The following is a 22,269-nucleotide window of genomic DNA, read 5'->3' on the forward strand; positions in this document are numbered from 1 at the left end:
ATTGTCACCAAAGGAGGTTTGAGCTGCAGATTCTGTTGTGCATCATCAGAGGGTTTTTAAAGGTTTGGATCAATAAGCTCAGTCTGCATGCACCTCTCTTCTTTACCTGATGAATGTACATCTTCGAAGACATGAAAGATCAGTTGTTCATTATGCACTCTAAGCACTAATTCACCTTCTTCCACATCAATCAGAGCTCTCCCAGTGGCTAGGAATGGCCTTCCTAGAATTATAGAGGCATTCTCATCCTCTTCCGTGTCAAGAATCACAAAATCTACCGGGAGGAAGAACTTATCCACTTTGACCAAGATATTCTCCACTAATCCACATGCAGGCTTTAAGGATTTGTCTACCATTTGTAATGCTATCCTTGTGAGTTGTGCCTCTTGGATTTGCAATTTCTTCATCACAAACAAAGGCATTAGATTTATGCTTGCACCCAGATCACATAGGGCTTTCTCAAAGGTGGTGTTCCCAATGGTACATGGAATTTGAAAGCTCCCTGGATCTGGCATCTTCCTTGGAAAGTTATTCTGAATTATGGCACTACATTCTTTAGTCAAGACCACTGTCTCATCTCCCTTTAAAGGCTTCTTCTTTGATAACAACTTCTTCATGAATTTAACATAGAGAGACATTTGCTCCAAAATCTCAACAAAAGGAATATTGATTTGCAACTTTCTGAAGACTTCCAAGAACTTTGAAAACTGCTTGTCCTTGGTCTCCTTTTGAAGTCTCTGAGGATATGGCAATTTAGGCTTGTATTCAGGAGCTTTAGGTAATGTTGGATGTGTGTCAAGAGTGACTAAAAAAGGGTTGTCTGCATGCCTAGGAGGGGCGTGTACTACTGTATCTTCAGTCTGCTCTGGAGCTTCTTTTTCAACTGGCTCTTCAGTAACTTGTACTTTCGTACTTGCCACTTGTCCACTTATCAAGGTGATAGCCTTGCATTCCTCTCTTGGGTTTAGAATTGTGTTACCAGGAAGGCTATTAGTAGTCTTCTAATCAATTTTATTAACTTTTGTGGCTAATTGACCCATCTGAATCTCCAAGTTCTTGATTGATGCTCTGGTTTCCTGTATAAAACTCGCCATTAGTGCTTCCAAATCAGTAGTCTTTTGAGACTGAGGAGTTACTTGCTGAGATGACTGAAACTGGTGGTTATTAAAATTATTTTGTTAAAAACCTCCCTGAGAATTATTATTAAAATTCTGTGGCCTCTGAGGTTGCTCTCTCCACCCTAGATTTGGGTGATTTCTCCTCCCTAATTATAGGTCTTGGCATATGGATCATTATTGGGGTTTCTAAGGGCATTCTCCATATAGTTGACCTGTTCAGAAGGAAATTGAGCATAGTCATAATTCTCACCTTAAATGAAGCCACCATTCATGTCATATGGAGTCTCTTGAGGGGCATTTTGAGCATTGACAGCTGAAACTTGCATCCCACTCAAGTGTTGAGTAAGCATATTAATCTGTTGAGACATGGCTTTGTTCTGAGCAAGAATAGCATCTAAGGTCTCTACTTCCAAAATTTCTTTCTTCTGAGGAGTTCCAGAGTTCACAAGAATCTTGTTAGAGGAGTAAAGATATTGGTTGTTAGCAACCAATTTAATAAGCTCAGTAGTCTCTTCAGGCATTTTCTTCATGTGCAATGAACCACCTGCAGAATTATCTAAACACATTTTGGATATTTCACAGAGGTCCTCATAAAAGATCTCCAGCTGGGTCCATTTAGAAAACATGTCAGGTGGGGCATTTCCTGGTCTGCAGCTTGTACCTCTTCCAAGCTTCATAAAGGGTCACACTATCTTTTTGTCTGAAGGTCTGAACCTCTACCCTTAGCTTAGTCAGTGGTATGCAAAATCGTGATCATTCATTCCTTGGTAACGGTGCTGAAAACTTAATACGCACGTTCATAATCTTAGTTCTTCTTCACAACTTCGCACAACTAACCAGCAAGTGCACTGGGTCGTCCAAGTAATAAACCTTACGTGAGTAAGGGTCGATCCCACGGAGATTGTCGGCTTGAAGCAATCTATGGTCACCTTGTAAATCTCATTCAGGCGGATTTCAAATAGTTATGGTGAATTGATAATTAAAATATAATTAAAATATAAAATAGGATAGAAATACTTATGTAATTCATTGGTGAGAATTTCAGATAAGCGTATAGAGATGATTTTGTTCCTCTTAAACCTCTGCTTCCTGCTGTCTTCATCCAATCATTAATGAATATTAGTCGGATTTCGAATCCAAAGAGGGCCCCTTCTATCAAAACAAAATCTCTTTTTCCGAAGAAAGCATTCATTTTTTCAGTTTCATTTCTTTTTTTCAAAGTAATTCAATTGGTACACGCAAGATGCGCTGTCAGTGAATGGCTAATCATCTATCGGTTCTTGATCATACTGGAATAGGATTCAGTAATCCTTTTACGTCTGTCACTACGCCCAGCACTCGCGAGTTTGAAGTTCGTCACAGCCATCCCTTCCCAGATCCTACTCGGAATACCACAGACAAGGTTTAGACTTTCCGGATCTCAAGAATGGCTGCCAATAATTCTAGCCTATACCATGAAGACTCTGATCGTAGATCATGAGGCTAAGAGATATGCATTCAAGCTTGTTTGCATGTAGAACGGAAGTGTTTGTCAGGCACGGGTTCATAAGTGAGAATGATGATGAGCGTCACATAATCATCACATTCATCATGTTCTTGTGTGTGAATGAATATCTTAGAGAAGAAATAGGCTCGAATTGAATAGAAAAACAATAGTACTTTGCATTAATTCATGAGGAACAACAGAGCTCCACACCTTAATCTATGGTGTGTAGAAACTCTACCGTTGAAAATACATAAGTGATAATGGTCCAGACATGGCCGAATGGCCAGCCTCCCAAAGAGGTTTCAATAATCAAAACATGATCAAAAGATCCCTAATACAATAGTAAAAAGTTCTATTTATACTAAACTAGTCACTAGGGTTACAGAAATAAGTAATTGATGCAGAAATCCACTTCCGGGCCCACTTGGTGTGTGCTTGGGCTGAGCGTTGAAGCTTTCATGTGTAGAGGTCTTCCTTGGAGTTAAACGCCAGTTTGTAACTTGTTTCTGGCGTTTAACTCTGCTTTGCAACCTGTTTCTGGCGTTTAACTCCAGAATAGGGCAGAAAGCTGGCGTTGAACACCAGTTTTCGTCATCTAAACTCGGGCAAAGTATGGACTATTATATATTTCTGAAAAGCCCTGGATGTCTACTTTCCAACGCAATTGAGAGCGTGCCATTTGAACTTTTGTAGCTCCAGAAAATCCACTTTGAGTGTAGGGAGGTCAGAATCCAACAGCATCTGCAGTCCTTCTTCAACCTTTGAATCTGATTTTTGCTCAAGTCCCTCAATTTCAGCCAGAAATTACATGAAATCACAGAAAAATACACAAACTCTTATTAAAGTTCAGAAATGTGAATTTTATTTAAAACTAATAAAAATATACTAAAAACTAACTAAATCATACTAAAAACCATGTAAAAATATTGCCAAAAAGCGTATAAATTATCCGCTCATCACAACACCAAACTTAAATTGTTGCTTGTCCCCAAGCAACTGAAAATAAAATAGGATAAAAAGAAGAGAATATACTATAAATTCCAAAATATCAATGAAACTTAGTTCCAATCAGATGAGCGGGACTAGTAGCTTTTTGCCTCTTGAATAGTTTTGGCATCTCACTTTATCCATTGAAGTTCAGAATGATTGGCATCTATAGGAACTTAGATTTTAGATAGTGTTATTGATTCTCCTAGTTCAGTATGTTGATTCTTGAACACAGCTACTTTATGAGTCTTGGCCGTGGCCCTAAGCACTCTGTTTTCCAGTATTACCACCGGATACATACATGCCACAGATACATAACTGGGTGAACCTTTTCAGATTGTGACTCAGCTTTGCTAAAGTCCCCAATTAGAGGTGTCCAGGGTTCTTAAGCACACTCTTTTTTTGCTTTGGACCTTGACTTTAACCGCTCAGTCTTAAATTTTCACTTGACACCTTCACGCCACAAGCACATGGTTAGGGACAGCTTGGTTTAGCCGCTAAGGCCAGGATTTTATTCCTTTAGGCCCTCCTATCTATTGATGCTCAAAGCCTTGGATCCTTTTTATTACCCTTGCCTTTTGGTTTTAAGGGATATTGGCTTTTTGCTCTTACCTTTTGGTTTAAAGAGCTTTTGGCTTTTTCTGCTTGCTTCTTTTTTTTTTTTGGCATTTTTCTTTTCTCTTCTCTTTTTTTTTTCGCAAGATTTTGTATTCGCTACTTTTTCTTGCTTCAAGAATCAATTTTATGATTTTTCAGATTATCAATAACATTTCTCCTTTTTCATCATTCTTTCAAGAGCCAACATATTTAACATTCATAAACCACAATATCAAAAGACATATGCACTGTTCAAGCATTCATTCAGAAAACAAAAAGTATTGTCACCACATCAAAATAATTAAACTAGTTTCAAGGATGAATTCGAAACTATGTACTTCTTGTTCTTTTTTTTTTAGAACAGTTTTCAATTAAGAGAGGTGATGGATTCATAGGACATTCATAGCTTTAAGACATAGACACTTAAACACTAATGATCATGTAATAAAGACACAAACATAAATAAACATGAAGCATAGTAAACGAAAAATAGGAAAATAAGAACAAGAAGATTAAGGAATGGGTCCACCTTAGTGAGGGTGTCGTCTTCCTCTTCTTGAAGAACCAATGGTGCTCTTGAGCTCCTCTATGTCTCTTCCTTATCTTTGTTGCTCCTCCCTCATAGCTCTTTGATCTTCTCTAAACTCATGGAGGATGATGGAGTGCTCTTGGTGCTCCATCCTTAGTTGTCCTATGTTGGAACTTAATTCTCCTAGAGAAGTGTTGATTTGCTCCCAATAGTTTTGTGGAGGGAAGTGCATCCCTTGAGGTATCTCAGGGATTTCATGGTGAGGAATTTCCTCATGCTCTTGTTGAGGTCCATGATCTCTTATTTGTTCCATCCTTTTCTTAGTGATGGGCTTGTCCTCATCAATGAGGATGTCTCCCTCTATGTCAATTCCAGTCGAATTGTAGAGGTGGAAGCAATTGCCTTCCCTTTCCTCTTTCTTGAGGTTTCTCTGGCCTTAGGTGCCATTAATGGTTATGGAAAAATAAAAAGCAATGCTTTTACCACACCAAACTTAAAATGTTTGCTCGTCCCTGAGCAAAAGAAGAAAGAAAGAAGGAGAAGAGGAAGAATAATGGAGGAGAGGGAGAGAGGTGTGTATTCGGCCAAGGGGAAGAAGAAAGGGTTGTGTTGGGTGAAAAAGAAGAAGGAATGAGAGGTTTATATAGGAGTGGAGGGAGGTTTAGGGTTCGGCCATTAGGGTTGGGTTTGGGAGGGAAAAAAGTTTGAATTTTGGAGGTAGGTGGGGTTTATGGGGAAGAGTGGAGGGATGTGAGTGGTTAAGAGGTGATGGGGAAGAGTGATTGAGGTGATTGGTAAAGGGTATTTGGGGAAGAGGGTTATGAAAAGGTGTGAAGAGAAAGAGTTAGAGTAGGTGGGAATCCTGTGGGGTCCACAGATCCTGTGGGGGATCCTGTGGGGTCAAGGATTTAGCATCCCTGCTCCAATTAGGCGTGCAAAACGCCCTTTGTATGCAATACTGGCGTTTTTGGCGTTAAATGCCCAAATGTAGCCTGTTTCTGGCGTTTAACGCCACTTCCATGCTCTGTTCTGGCGTTAAACGCCAGTCTGGTGCTTGTTTCTGGCGTTTAACGCCAGCTTGATGCTTCTTTCTGGCGTTAAACGGCAGTTTGATACTTCTTACTGGCATTTAAATGCCAGTAAGCTCTTCCTCCAGGGTGAGCTATTTTTAATGGTATTTTTTATTCTATTTTTGATTTTTCAGTAGTTTTTGTGACTCCACATGATCATCAACCTAAAAAAAAAACATAAAATAACAATAGAAAATAAATAGATATAATTAAATAACATTGGGTTGCCTCCCAACAAGCGCTTCTTTTTAAAGTCAATAGCTTGACAATGAGCTCTCATGGAGCCTCACAGATGTTCAGAGCATTGTTGGGACCTCCCAACACCAAACTTAGAATTTGAATGTGGGGGTTCAACACCAAACTTAGAGTTTGATTGTGGCCTCCCAACACCAAACTTAGAGTTTGACTGTGGGGGCTTTGGTTGACTCTGCAGTGAGAGAAGCTTTTCATGCTTACTCTCCATGGTTACAGAAGGAGATCCTTGAGTTTTAAACACAAGGTTGTCCTCATTCAGTTGCAGGACCAATTCTCCTCTGTCCACATCAATCACAGCTCTTGCTGTGGCTAGGAAGGGTCTTCCAAGGATGATGGATTCATTCTCATCCTTCTCAGTGTCTAGGATTATGAAATCAGCAGGGATGTAAAGGCCTTCAACCTTTACTAGCACGTCCTCTACTAGTCCATAAGCCTGTTTTCTTGAGTTGTCTACCATCTCTAATGAGATTCTGGCAGCTTGTACCTCAAGGATCCCAAGTTTCTCCATTACAGAGAGTGGCATTAAGTTTATTCCTGACCCCAGGTCACACAGAGCCTTCTCAAAGGTCATGGTGTCTATGTTACATGGAATTAGGAATTTACCAGGATCCTGTTTCTTTTGAAGTAATTTTTGCCTATCCAATGCATTCAGTTCATTAGTGAGCAAGGGAGGTTCATCTTCCCAAGTCTCATTACCAAATAATTTGGCATTCAGCTTCATAATTGTACCAAGGTATTTAGCAACTTGCTCTTCAGTAATGTCTTCATCCTCTTCAGAGGAAGAATACTCATCAGAGCTCATGAAGGGCAAAAGCAAGTTGAATGGAATCTCTATGGTCTCTGTATGAGCCTCAGATTCCTTCAGATCCTCATTGAGGAGCCCCTTATTGGTCAGTGAACGTCCCAGGAGGTCTTCCTCACTAGGATTCACATCCTCCTCCTCCTTTCTGGGTTCGGCCACACCAAGTAAGGTAATGGCCTTGCACTCTCTTTTTGGATTCTCTTCTGTATTGCTTGGGAGAGTACTAGGAGGAGTTTCAGTGACCCTTTTACTCAGCTAGCCCACTTGTGCCTCCAAATTTCTAATGGAGGACCTTTTTTCATTCATGAAACTTAAAGTGGCCTTAGATAGATCAGAGACTATATTTGCTAAGCTAGATGGATTCTGCTCAGAATTCTCTGTCTGTTGCTGAGTGGATGATGGAAAATGCTTGCTATTGTTAAACCTGTTTCTTCCACCATTATTAAAGCCTTGTTGAGGCTTTTGTTGATCCTTCCATGAGAAATTTGGATGATTTCTCCATGAGGGATTATAGGTATTTCCATAGGGTTCCCCCATGTAATTCACCTCTGCTATTGCAGGGTTCTCAGGATCATAAGCTTCTTCTTCAGAAGATGCCTCTTGAGTACTGTTGGATGCAGCTTGCAATCCATTCAGACTCTGAGAAATCATATTGACTTGCTGAGTCAATATTTTATTCTGAGCCAATATGGCATTCAGAGTATCAATTTCAAGAACTCCCTTCCTCTGAGGCGTCCCATTACTCACAGGATTCCTTTCAGAAGTGTACATAAACTGGTTATTTGCAACCATGTCAATGAGTTCCTGAGCTTCTGCATGCGTTTTCTTTAGGTGAATGGATCCACCTGCAGAATGGTCCAATGACATCTTTGATAATTCAGACAGACCATCATAGAATATATCCAGGATGGTCAATTCTGAAAGCATGTCAGAAGGACACTTTTTGGTCAGTTGCTTATATCTCTCCCAAGCTTCATAGAGGGATTCACATTCTTTCTGTTTGAAGGTTTGAACATCCACTCTAAGCTTGCTAAGCTTTTGAGGAGGAAAAAACTTGGCTAAGAAAGCCGTGACCAGCTTATCCCAAGAGTTCAGGCTATCTTTAGGTTGAGAGTCCAACCATATTCTAGCTCTGTCTCTTACAGCAAACGGGAAAAGCATAAGCTTGTAGACCTTGGGATCAACCCCATTGGTCTTAACAGTATCACAGATTTGCAAGAATTCAGTTAAAAACTGAAAAGGATCTTCTTATGGAAGTCCATGAAACTTGCAGTTCTGTTGCACCAGAGAAACTAATTGAGGCTTTAGCTCAAAATTGTTTACTCCAATGGCAGGGATTGAGATGCTTCTTCCATGTAAATTGGAATTTGGTGCAGTAAAGTCACCAAGCATCTTCCTTGCATTGTTATTATTTTCGGCCATGCCTCCTTCTTTTTCGAAAATTTCTATCAGATTTTCTCCAGAGAGTTGTGCTTTAGCTTCCCTTAGCTTCCTCTTCAGAGTCCTTTCAGATTCAGGATCAGTTTCAACAAGAATGTTCTTATCCTTGTTCTTGCTCATATAAAAAAGAAGAAAACACAAAAGAAAATATGAAATCCTCTATGTCACAGTATAGAGATTCCTTATGTAAGTATAAGAAGAGAAGAAAAGAAGAAGGAAAAGATAAAAATTTGAACACAGAAGAGAAGAGTGGGTTCGAATTTGAGTAGAAGAGAAGTGTTAGTAGATAAATAAATAAATAGAAGGGGGTGAGAGAGAGAAGAATTCGAAAATTAAATAAATAAAATAAGAATATTTTTGTTTTTGTTTTTAATTTAAAATTAAAGTTAAAATTCGAAAATATGAAAAGGAATAAAATTAAGATTAAAATTTAAAATGATTAGTTAATGAAAAGAAATTTTGAAAAAGAGGTTAGTGATTTTCGAAAATTAGAGAGAGAAAATTAGTTAGGTAGTTTTGAAAAAGATAAGAATCAAACAAAAAGATAAGATTAATTGAAAAAGATTTGAAAATCAATTTTGAAAAGATAAGAAGTTAGAAAAGATTTTGAAATTGATTTTGAAGAAGATGTCATTGAAATTTATTTTGAAAAAGATTTGAAAAAGAAATTTAAAAAGATTTGATTTTGAAAATTAAAGTTGATTACTTTCTTACTAGGCAAGTAACAAACTTAAAATTTTTGAATCAATCACATTAATTGTTAGCATTAATTTCGAAAATATGAAATAGAAATAAGAAAAAGATTTTGAAAATAAATTTTAAAAATTTCGAAATAGTGAAAGAAAAAATGAAAAAGATTTGAAAAAGATAGAATTTTTAAATTGAAAATTTGATTTGACTCATAAAAGACAACTAGATTTTAAAATTTTTTGAAAAAGTCAACTCAAATTTTCGAATTTTATGAGAAGAAAAAGGGAAGGATATTTTTTTTATTTTTGAATTTTTTATGATGAAAGAGAAAAATAATAAAAAGACTCAAAACATGAAAATTATGAATCAAAACACATAATGCATGCAAGAACACTTTGAATGTCAAGATGAACATCAAGAACACTTTGAATGTCAAGATGAACACCAAGAACTTATTTTTGAAAATTTTTAAGAAAAGAAAAACATGCAAGACAACAAACTTAGAAATTTTCAAACTTTAGACACTAACAAATTGAAAATGCATATGAAAAACAAGAAAAGACACAAAACATAAAAATGCAAAGATCAAACAAAGCAAATCATCAAGAACAACTTGAAGATTATGAAGAACACCATGCATGAGTTTTCGAAAAATGCACAAATTTTAAAAACATGCAATTGACACTAAACTTAAAATTTAACACAAGACTCAAACAAGAAACATAAAATTTTTTGTTTTTTATGATTTTATTAAAAAAAAAATTTTGGATTTTTTTTCGAAAATTAATTGGAAAAGAAAAATAAGGATTTCAAAATTTTTTTAATGAGAATTCCAGGAATCATGCAATGTTAGTCTAAAGCTCCGGTCCAGGAATTAGATATGGCTTACTAGCCAGCCAAGCTTTCAGTGAAAGCTCCGGTCCAAAACACTAGACATGGCCAACGGCCAGCCAAGCTTCAGCAGATACAAATCAGGCATATAACAGCTGATTAGATGAGAGTCCAAGGACTCTTGCCAAGATAAGTGGAAGCCTCAGTCCAAAAATTTAGACATGGCTTGACAGCCAGCCAGGCTTCAACAAATCATGAAGAAACTCTAGAATTCATTCTTAAAAATTCTGAAGAACATAGAATAATTTATTTTTATTAATTTTTTTTTGAAAATTTTTCAAAAATTAAAAATAATAAAAACAAAAAGCTTAAAATTAAAATAAAATTACCTAATCTGAGCAACAAGATGAACCGTCAGTTGTCCAAACTCTAACAATCCCCGATAACGGCGCCAAAAACTTGGTATGCAAAATCGTGATCGTTCATTCCTTAGTAACGGCGCTGAAAACTTAATACACACATTCATAATCTTAGTTCTTCTTCACAACTTCGCACAACTAACCAGCAAGTGCACTGGGTCGTCCAAGTAATAAACCTTACGTGAGTAAGGGTCGATCCCATGGAGATTGTCGGCTTGAAGCAATCTATGGTCACCTTGTAAATCTCATTCAGGCGGATTTCAAATGGTTATGATGAATTGATAATTAAAATATAATTAAAATATAAAATAGGATAGAAATACTTATGTAATTTATTTGTGAGAATTTCAGATAAGCGTATAGAGATGCTTTTGTTCCTCCTGAACCTCTGCTTCCTACTGCTTCATCCAATCATTCCTACTCCTTTCCATGGCAAGCTTTATGTAGGGCATCACCGTTTTCAATGGCTACTTCCCGTCCTCTCAGTGAAAATGGTCCAAGATGCGCTATCACCGCACGGCTAATCATCTGTCGGTTCTCGATCATACTGGAATAGGATTCAGTAATCCTTTTGCGTCTGTCACTACGCCCAGCACTCGCGAGTTTGAAGCTCGTCACAGCCATCCCTTCCCAGATCCTACTCGGAATACCACAGACAAGGTTTAGATTTTCCGGATCTCAAGAATGGCCACCAATAATTCTAGCCTATACCACGAAGACTCTGATCGTAGATCAGGAGGCTAAGAGATATGCATTCAAGCTTGTTTGCATGTAAAACGGAAGTGTTTGTCAGGCACGCGTTCATAAGTGAGAATGATGATGAGCGTCACATAATCATCACATTCATCATGTTCTTGTATGCGAATGAATATCTTAGAGAAGAAATAGGCTCGAATTGAATAGAAAAACAATAGTAATTTGCATTAATTCATGAGGAACAGCAGAGCTCCACACCTTAATCTATGGTGTGTAGAAACTCTACCGTTGAAAATACATAAGTGATAATGGTCCAGGCATGGCCGAATGGCCAGCTTCCCAAAGAGGGTTCAATCATCAAAACATGATCAAAAGATCTCTAATACAATAGTAAAAAGTTCTATTTATACTAAACTAGTCACTAGGGTTACAGAAATAAGTAATTGATGCAGAAATCCACTTCCGGGCCCACTTGGTATGTGCTTGGGCTGAGTGTTGAAGCTTTCACGTGTAGAGGTCTTCCTTGGAGTTAAACGCCAGTTTGTAACTTGTTTCTGGCGTTTAACTCTAGAATAGGGCAGAAAGCTGGCGTTGAATGCCAGTTTGCGTCATTTAAACTCGGGCAAAGTATGAACTATTATATATTGCTGAAAAGCCCTGGATGTCTACTTTCCAACGCAATTGAGAGTGTGCCATTTGAACTTCTGTAGCTCCAGAAAATCCACTTTGAGTGCAGGGAGGTCAGAATCCAACAGCATCTGCAGTCCTTCTTCAACCTATGAATCTGATTTTTGCTCAAGTCCCTCAATTTCAGTCAGAAATTACCTGAAATCATAGAAAAACACACAAACTCATAGTAAAGTCCATAAATATGAATTTTATTTAAAAACTAATAAAAATATACTAAAAACTAACTAAATCATACTAAAAACCATGTAAAAATACTGCCAAAAAGCGTATAAATTATCCGCTCATCAGTCAGCTTCTGTGGTGGGAAGAATTTGGACAAAAATCTAGTGATTACTTTATCCCAAGTGTTCAAGCTCTCCTTGGGCTGAGAATCTAGCTACAGCTTTGTTCTATCCCTCACAGCAAATGGAAAGAGCATGAGCTTGTAAACTTCAGGACTCACTCCATTTGTTTTCACAGTGTCACAAATCTGCAGGAAGTCAGAGATGAATTGGTTTGGATCTTCCTGCGGGAGTCCATGATACTGACAATTTTGCTGCACCAGAGTGACTAACTGAGGCTTCGGCTCAAAGTTGTTTGTAGCTATACGAGACACCACAATACTTTTCCCATAAAGATCTGGATTGGGAGCAGTGTATGAGCCAAGCACTCTTCTAGGTTGTTCATTCTCATTCGGATTTACTACATTGGTATTAATAGCATGATTATGATCCATAGTGGACTCTGCAGCTTCCTTTTCAAATGTCTCGTTTAGGTTTTCACTAGACTTGTAAAGTCTAGCTTGTTGCAAGCGTCGCCTCAAAGTCCTTTCAGGTTCAGGATCAAAATTTATAAGAGGTTCCTTATTCCTATTCATGCTCATAAACAAACATAAAACAAGAAAAGATGGGAGTCTCTATGTCAGAGTGCAGAGAATTTCCAGTGAGGTAACTTGTGTAAAGAAATAAAATAAAACAACTAAGTAATTAAAGCAAAAAGTTCGAAAATTATAAATAAAACTAAAGTGAAAATTTCAAATTTTTTATATAAAAAAATGAACAGGAAAATTAAAATAAAAATAATTAGGTGACACTAAGCTTAATTTCAGAAATTAAGAGAAAACTAATTGATGCAAAATTTGAAAATTAAAGCTAAGAAGCAAATAAAACTAATAAAAGAAAAGAAAAAGTGAATGCATGTAATGAGCAAAACGAAGTAATATGAAACACAATAAGCAGGACAATGAAAATAAAGGAAAATAAAATGAACAAAATAACTGAAGGCTTCTAAAAAAATTATTATAAGAAAATAAAAATAAAAAAAAAGGATGTAAAAACAAAACAAATGCAATAGGGTGGGTGTGAACGAAACTGAAGAGAATAAAAGGGAAAAGAAATGGAAAATAAAATAAAAAAAAATTAATGATACTCAAAGAAAAACTAATTAAAGAAAAAAATTTATCTAATCTAAGCAATCAAGCAACTAATAGTTGTCAATCACAGTCGATCCCCGGCAACGGCACCAAAAACTTGGTGCAGAATTTATAACCCACAAATTAACTGGTAAGTGCACCGGGTCGTACCAAGTAGTACCTCAAGTGAATGAGGGTCGATCTCACGATGATTGATGGACTAAGCAACAATGATTGAATGATTTACTTAGTTAGACAAGCAGAAAATAGTGTTTTGGGAGTTCAATTGCATCAAACAGTAAATTTAGAGAATTAATAAAGCAAGCAGTAAAGGGGTTGTGAAATATATAGAGAAAACAGTTAAGATTTCAGAGATATTTATTTTTTGGATTAACTTTTCTTACCAACTATTTTAATCATGCAAGATTCAATTTATGGCAAACTATATGTGATTAAACCCTAATTCCTTAAACCTTTTTAGTCTTCCCTAACCTTCATCAACCGCCAATTCCTTGGTCACTTGATTCTAATTAGAGGGTTAAGTTCAATTCTAGTTTATATGCCACAGAAATCCTAATTATCCAAATATAAGAGGATTATATGTCACGTATCCCGTTAAGTCCAGATAATTAGTGATTTAGGAGAATATGTTTTCAAGCTGTTGTTCAGGTAAAGAACTTTTCCAAGTTTTACAAGAACTCGAATAGAATAGGGGTCATACTTTCGTTCCACCCAGATTCATAAGATAAAGAACGAAAACAATTCTTGAAATTGAAATCAATACATGAATTAAAATATAAAAGTAATAGTATTAATTCATAGAATAAACAGAGCTCCTAACCTTAACAGTGGAGGTTTAGTTGCTCATGGTTCAGAGAGAAAACAAGGATTCTGAAAAACTGTAAAGTGTGGAATGAGGTAAGAGAGCCGAGAAGAGCCCGAAGGGCTGATTCTTTTCCCTTTTATATCTAATCCTAATTAATGTAAAATATATTTTCTAAAATTAAATAATATCTTTTCCTATTTGTAATTAAAATAAAGTTTTAATCAAAATTAAGTAAAATCTTCGTTGATGCCTTGATTTGGCGTGGGGACCATGCCTTGAAGTTTAACTGGCGCAGTGAAATTAGGCATTGCCCTGGCAGATTGAAACTTGAGGCTTCTCCTTTCATATGGCACCTAACTTGGGAAATTCCAAGTTAGGCGCCACCTTGGTTGAACGCAATTGTGGAGTTTGTGGTTTTGGCGCCTAACTTGGAGAGCGCTTAACTTGAGAAACTCCAAGTTAGGCGCCACCTTGACTGTACCAAATGAGAGAGAAGTGTATACTATTTTATATCGTTGGAAAGCTCTAAAAGTTATCTTTCCAATGCCACTGAAATCACATCAATTTGATCTCTATAACTCAAGTTATTTGCGTTGGAATGCAAAGAGGTCAGAGTTGACAGCATCATTCACTTTCTTCTCTTTTTCTACAGAAACTCCATCAAATCCATTCGAATGCTACCTGAAATAAAAAGAATTGCACACAACTCAAAGTAGCATCCATAGTGGCTAAAAGATATTTAAATCTTGATTAAACTCAACAATTCGAATGCAAATTCACTAGGAAAAGATAGAGAAGATGCTCACGCATCAACTGTTGAAGATCCTATTATTCCTTTCTAACCAAATTGTCCAAATGACAGCAAAAAGCCAATCAACCGCCTTTTCTTCTCCACCTTTCTTGCTGGTATATCCATCTAACTTTCAAAGTGTTGCTTTAGTGTACCTGGAATAGCCCACATCATTCCAAGAGTGAACAACCAAGCACACCATACCTGCCAAGTGAGCTCACACCCAATGAACAAGTGAAAAGCCATTTCAACATATTTATTACATAATATACACATATGATCATTCTAATCAATAACACCAAATTTACACAGTCTTTCCTCTGTATTTACCCTGCCAACCAACACAAACCAAGTAAATAACTCAACCCTTGGTGGGACAAATCTCGCAAAATAGTACTAGTGAAGCTATAGCTTGTTATATTCTCCAGTAGTACTTCTGCCTACAACACCTGTACAAAGGAGTTAGTTGAGTAAATTCCTATTTTATCAAATTTCCAAAACACTCTATCCTCTCTTTCAGTTGTTAGTTTAACTAATTGTAGAACCTCATGAAGCTGGTTTACTATTTCCAACTCTCATGGAAATAACTCTTTCCGCCATTGAAAATTCCAAATCCACTCTAACCCATCCCAGAACCCACAATCCCCTATAACAGATCCTCTAAGATTTGAGATCGAGAAAAGTTTTGGAAACATATCCTTTAGCATACCACTCGGTAACCAGTTGTCCTCCCAAAATCGTATCATCCTACCATCTCCTAGTTCCATAGCCAATTTACTGATCGTCTTCTCTCTCACTTGTGGCTCTCTAATTTGTAACTGACAGATATCCTTCCACAAACTACCTCTTATAGGTAAAGGCTGCCCACAAATCATCTTGTAAGGATTCATGTTATTACAGGAGCACACAATTTTCTTCCATAGTGGCAATCCTCTTTCGAAAACCTTCACCACCGCTTGAACAGGAGAGCTGTATTCCGAATTACCGTGTCATCAACTCCTAGCCCACCTGCCTTTTTTGGGGCTTGAACAATTTCCCATTTCACTAGAGGAATCCTGTTCCTCCCATCCTCCTTACTCTACAAGAATCATCTCTGTAAGAAAATCAAATTTTTCGCTACTGCCTTCGGTATTTCGTACAAGATGAGATAGTAGATAGGCAGACTATTAAGAACAGATTTAATGAGAATCAGCTTACCCGCTTTATTGAGAGTTTTTGCTTTCCACAAACTTAGCTTTTCTTCCACCTTATCAATCACTGGTTTTCACATCTTGACTAGCTTTGGATTCGCTCCCAAAGAAATGCCAAGATATTTGACTAGTAATAACGCCTCATTACACCCCAATAGATGACACATCTGCCATGTCTAATCCTGCTCACAATTCACCGAAATCAAGTTGGACTTATCAAAATTAATACTCAGCCCTGACATCATCTCAAAAAAATGTAGCAGCCACTTGTAATTTTTGATAGTCTCTTCTTCAGTAGGACAAAATAGTATAATATTATCTGCAAACTGCAAATGTGACAACTCAATGTTATCCCTTCCAACTAACAGAGGAGCAATGCGTCCATTCTCCACTGCCGCCCAATCATCCTATAGAGAACATCCATAACTAGCACAAACAGAAAAGGAGAAATTGGATCTCCTTATTGCAGACCCCTTTCCATATTGAAGGGCTTAGAGGGAGACCCATTTATGAGTACCGACATAGACGACGAGCATAGACACTCTCTGATCCACTCCCGCCACCTATGGCCAAACTCCATCTTCTACAACACAATATCCACAAAGCTCCACCTAACTTTATCATAAGTCTTTTGAAAATCCAGTTTAATTATCGTCGAACTCTGTTTCCTCGACTTCAGCCGCTGCATAGTTTCACATGCAATCAACGCTCCATCTTGTATTTTCCTACCCTGCATAAAAGCACTCTGCATTTCTCCTACTAAACCTGGCATTACCTTCCGCCTCCTCCGAACAAGCACCTTTGAAATAGCCTTATATACGCAACCCACCATACTAATCGGCCGAAGGTCCTTTATCTCTTTTGCTCCAACAAACTTTGGCGCCAAAGCCACCCAAGTAACATTCAAATCCTTAGGTAATACAGATGACTAGAAAAAATCCCATCACCACTTCAATGAACTCCCCTCCAATGTCCTCCCAACACTTCTTAATGAAATTCATATTACACACATCACTGCCTGGTGCCTTAGTTGATTCACAATTCCAAACTGCCTCCTTTATTTCTTCAATAGATGGCATCAACTCTAACTCTGTAGCCTCCTCCTCATTTAGCCAATTTACCAACCCATCACAGAACCCTATATTAGGCGAGTTCTCCTGGTGAGTGATGCGTGAGCATCTTATACTCATTTTTTGCTTATTTTCTAGTTAAATTTAGTAAGTTTAATCATATTTTAGTGTTAAAATTCTCTTTGGATACTACTTTGAGTTGATTTGGTGTTTTTATTATTTTAGGTGAAATTCGGGCTAATTTGGCAGAGTTTTGAGCAAAAAAAGAGGAAGAAAGTGGATGTTGTCAACCCTAACCTCCTTACACTCCAACAAGCATAACTTGAGCTATAGAGATCCAACTGATACAATTCCAATGGTGTTGGAAAGCCAACTTCCAGAGCTTTCCAACAATATATAATAGTTTATTCTTTTCTTCAGGAATCACTGCCTTGAAGGGCGCTAAACGCTGAGTTTGGCATTTAGTGCCCAAGAAGACAGAACCGAATGGAAACTCATTGCCAGTTCTGGCACTGAACGCCAAAAGTGCGGGTCAAACTCACCCAAAGGAGCATCTTAGCTAGATTTGACTTTTAATTATTGTATTTTATATTTTTTTTGTTATTGATGAGCGGATAATTTATACGCTTTTTGACATTATTTTTAGTATGTTTTTAGTAGGATCTAGTTACTTTTAGGGATATTTTCATTAGTTTTTATGTTAAATTCACATTTCTGGACTTTACTATGAGTTTGTGTGTTTTTCTGTGATTTCAGGTATTTTCTGGCTGAAATTGAGGGACTTGAGAAAAATCAGATTCAGAGGTTGAAGAAGGACTGCTGATGCTGTTGGATTCTGACCTCCTTGCACTCAAAATAGATTTTCTAGAGCTACAGAACTCAAAATGGCGCGCTTCTAATTGCGTCGGAAAGTAGACATCCAGAGCTTTCCAGCAATGTATAATAGTCTATACTTTGCCCAAGTTTAGATGACGCAAACTGGCGTTCAACGCCAGCTCTCTGCCCAATTCTGGCGTCCAGCGCCAGAAACAAGTTGCAAAGTGGAGTTCAACGCCCAAACTGGCACAAAAGCTGGCGTTCAACTCCAAGAATGACCTCTCCACGTGTAGACTTCAAGCTCAGCCCAAACACATACCAAGTGGGCCCCAGAAGTGGATTTATGCATCAATTACTTACTTCTGAACCCTAGTAGCTAGTTTATTATAAATAGGACCTTTTACTATTGTATTAGACATCCTGGATTGTATTTTGATCCTGTGATCACGTTTTGGGGGCTGGCCTCTCGGCCATGCCTGGACCTTTCACTTATGTATTTTCAACGGTAGAGTTTCTACACTCCATAGATTAAGGTGTGGAGCTCTGCTGTTCCTCAAAGATTAATGCAAAGTACTACTGTTTTCTATTCAATTCATCTTATTTCGCTTCTAAGATATTCATTCACACTTCAATCTGAATGTGATGAACGTGACAATCATCATCATTCCCTATGAACGCGTGCCTGACAACCACTTCCGTTCTACCTTCGACTGAATGAGTATCTCTTAGATCTCTTAATCAGAATCTTCGTGGTGTAAGCTAGAATGATGGCGGCATTCATGAGGGTCCGGAAAGTCTAAACCTTGTCTGTGGTATTCCGTGTAGGATTCAATGATTGAATAATTGTGACGAGCATCAAACTCGCGAGTGCTAGGCGTTAGTGACAGACGCAAAAGGATAGTAAATCCTATTCCAGCATGATCGAGAACCGACAGATGAATAGCCGTGCCGTGACAGGGTGCGTTGACCATTTTCACTGAGAGGATAGGATGTAACCATTGACAAGGGTGATGCCTCCAGACGATTAGCCGTGCCGTGACAGGGCATTTGGATCATTTTCCCGAGAGAAGACCGAAAGTAGCCATTGACAATGGTGATGCATTACATAAAGCCAGCCATGGAAAGGAGTAAGACTGATTGGATGAAGATAGCAGGAAAGCAGAGGTTCAGAGGAACGAAAGCATCTCTATGCGCTTATCCGAAATTCTCACCAATGATTTACATAAGTATTTCTATCCTTATTTTATTATATTATTTTTGAAAACCCCATTACTGTTTTATATCCGCCTGACTGAGATTTACAAGGTGACCATAGCTTGCTTCATACCAACAATCTCCGTGGGATTCGACCCTTACTCACGTAAGGTATTACTTGGACGACCCAGTGCACTTGCTGGTTAGTTGTGCGAAGTTGTGAACCATGGTATTGGCATCATATTTTTGGCGCCATCACCAGGGAAAGAAAGAGCAATGAATTTTACATAATCAAAGTGTAATCACAATTTCTGCGCACCAAGTTTTTGGCGCCGTTGTCGGGGATTGTTCGAGTTTTCGGCAAGCTTTTGGTCCGGTAACATCAGTGCCAAATTTTGATCCGGCAACAGCACCAAGTTTTTGGTTTGGTGCCGTTGCCGGGGATTGTTCGAGTTTGGACAACTGACGGTTCATCTTGTTGCTCAGATTAGGTAATTTTCTTTTTGTTTTATTTTCAAAAAATTTTTTAAAAAAAAATCTTTCAAAAAATTTTTCCTTTGTTTTCGAAAAAAAAATAATAAAAATAATGTTTTCAAAAATAAATTATTCTATGGCTTCAAAACTTTCAAGAATGAATTCTAGAGTTTCATGGTAACATGTTGAATCCTATCTGGCTGAAAAGCCATACCCAAACTCCTTTGGGATTGGTCTTCAACTAATCACCTCAATGGATGTAAATCCATGCTAAAGCTTGACTGGCTATTAAGTCATGTCTAACCCTCAGATTGAAGTTTTAGACTAAAGAGTACAAGATTCCTGGAATTCATATGAAAAATTTTGAATCCTTATTTGTTCTTTTTTAAAATGATTTTCGAAAATTTTAAAATAAAAATACAAAAAAATCATAAATTCATAAAAACCAAAAATATTTCATGTTTCTTGTTTGAGTCTTGAGTCAAGTTAAAAGTTTGGTGTCAATTGCATACTCATCTTGCATTTTTTTCGAAAAATTCATGCATTCATAGTGTTCTTCATGATCTTCAAGTTGTTCTTGGTAAGTCTTCTTGTTTGATCTTTGCATTTGCATGTTTTGTGTCTTTTCTTATTTTTCATATGCATTCCTGAATTCTTTATGTCTAAGCATTAAAGAATTCTAAGTTTGGTGTCTTGCATGTTTTCTTTGCATAAAAAATTTTTTCAAAAATGTGTTCTTGATGTTCATCATGATCTTCAAAGTGTTCTTGGTGTTCATCTTGGCATTCATAGCATTCTTGCATACATTCATTGTTTTGATCCAAAATTCTCATGCATTGCATCATTTTCATGTTTCTCTCTCTCATCATTAAAAATTTAAAAATAAAAAAAATATCTTTCCCTTTTTCACTCTTAAAATTTCGAAAATTAGATTTGACTTTTTTAAAAAAAAATTTAAAATCTAGTTGTTTTTATGAGTCAAATCAAATTTTCAATTTAAAAATCTCATTTTTTTTCAAAATCTTTTTCAAAAATCAAATCTTTTTCAAATTTCTTAGTTATTTTCGAAAATTCCAAAAATATTTTTCAAAAAAATCTTTTTCTTTTTTTTTATCACATAATTTTCGAAAATAACATCATCAATTAATGTTTTGATTCAAAAATTTCAAGTTTGTTACTTACTTGTTAAGAAAGATTCAAACTTTAAGTTCTAGAATCATATCTTGTGATTTCTTGTGAATCAAGTCATTAATTGTGATTTTAAAAATCAAATCTTTTTCAAAAAAATTAATTTCAATCATATATTTTCAAAAATATCTTCTTATCTTATCTTTTTCAAAAATTTGATTTTCAAAATTTGTTTCAACTAACTAACTAACTTTTTGTTTGTTTCTTATCTTTTTCAAAACTACCTAACTAACTCTCTCTCTAATTTTTGAAAATATCTTCCCTCTTTTTCAAAAATTCTTTTTAATTAACTAACTATTTTAATTTTTTAATCTTAATTTTCGAAAATTACTAACATTTTTCAAAAACTATTTTCAAAAATCACTAACTCTTTTTCAAAAATTATTTTCGAAAATTCATTCTCTCTCATCTCCTTCTATTTATTTATTCATCTACTAACATCTCTTCCTCACACCACCAAAAATCCGAACCCTCTCTCTCTCTCTGAGTTCAGATTTTCTTCTTCTTTTCTTCTACTAACACAAGGACCTCTATACTGCGGTATAAAGGATCCATATTATTATTATTATTTTTTCTGTGCCCTCTTCTTTGTCATATGAGCAGGAGCAAGGACAAGAATATTCTTGTTGAAGCAGATCCAGAACCTGAAAGGACTCTGAAGAGAAAACTAAGAGAAGCTAAAATACAACAATCCAGAGATAACCTTTCAGAAATTTTCGAACAAGAAGAAGAGATGGCAGCCGAAAATAATAATAATGCAAGGAGGATGCTTGGTGACTTTACTGCACCTAATTCCAATTTACATGGAAGAAGCATCTCTATTCCTACCATTGGAGCAAACAATTTTGAGCTGAAACCTTAGCTAGTTTCTCTGATGCAGCAGAACTGCAAGTTTCATGGACTTCCATCTGAAGATTCTTTTCAGTTCTTAACTGAATTCTTGCAGATCTGTGATACTGTTAAGACTAATGGAGTAGATCCTGAAATCTACAGGCTCATGCTTTTCCCTTTTGCTGTAAGAGACAGAGCTAGAGTGTGGTTGGACTCTCAACCCAAAGATAGCCTGAACTCTTGGGATAAGCTGGTCACGGCTTTCTTAGCCAAGTTCTTCCCTCCTCAAAAGCTGAGCAAGCTTAGAGCTGATGTTCAAACCTTCAGACAGAAAGAAGGTGAATCCCTCTATGAAGCTTGGGAAAGATACAAGCAGCTGACCAAAAAGTGTCCTTCTGACATGCTTTCAGAATGGACCATCCTGGATATATTCTATGATGGTTTATCTGAGCTATCAAAGATGTCATTGGATACTTCTGTAGGTGGATCCATTCACCTAAAGAAAATGCCTGCAGAAGCTCAAGAACTCATTGACATGGTTGCTAATAACCAGTTCATGTACACTTCTGAGAGGAATCCTGTGAGTAATGGGACGCCTATGAAGAAGGGAGTTCTTGAAGTTGATACTCTGAATGCCATATTGGCTCAGAACAAAATATTGACTCAGCAAGTCAATATGATTTCTCAGAGTCTGAATGGAATGCAAGCTGCATCCAACAGTACTCAAGAGGCTTCTTATGCAGAAGAAGCTTATGATCCTGAAAACCCTGCAATAGTAGAGGTGAATTATTTAGGTGAACCTTATGGAAACACCTATAACCCATCATGGAGAAATCATCCAAATCTCTCATGGAAGGATCAAAGGCCTCAACAAGGCTTTAATAATGGTG

General features: G+C 36.9%; 2 non-coding genes across 2 annotated transcripts; one reads left to right on the forward strand and one right to left on the reverse strand.

Moving 5' to 3' along the window:
* The first annotated feature begins 7,765 nt into the window (after positions 1 to 7,765).
* Positions 7,766 to 7,873, forward strand: LOC112731497 (small nucleolar RNA R71). The gene has a single exon (XR_003167271.1). It is a non-coding gene; the product is annotated as a small nucleolar RNA R71 (small nucleolar RNA).
* A 13,804-nt stretch (positions 7,874 to 21,677) lies between these two features.
* Positions 21,678 to 21,785, reverse strand: LOC112731197 (small nucleolar RNA R71). Its single transcript, XR_003166986.1, has one exon. It is a non-coding gene; the product is annotated as a small nucleolar RNA R71 (small nucleolar RNA).
* Positions 21,786 to 22,269: the final 484 nt, after the last annotated feature.

Source organism: Arachis hypogaea, chromosome 12 (genome assembly GCF_003086295.3).
Source record: "Arachis hypogaea cultivar Tifrunner chromosome 12, arahy.Tifrunner.gnm2.J5K5, whole genome shotgun sequence".
NCBI classification, from domain to species: Eukaryota; Viridiplantae; Streptophyta; class Magnoliopsida; order Fabales; family Fabaceae; genus Arachis; species Arachis hypogaea.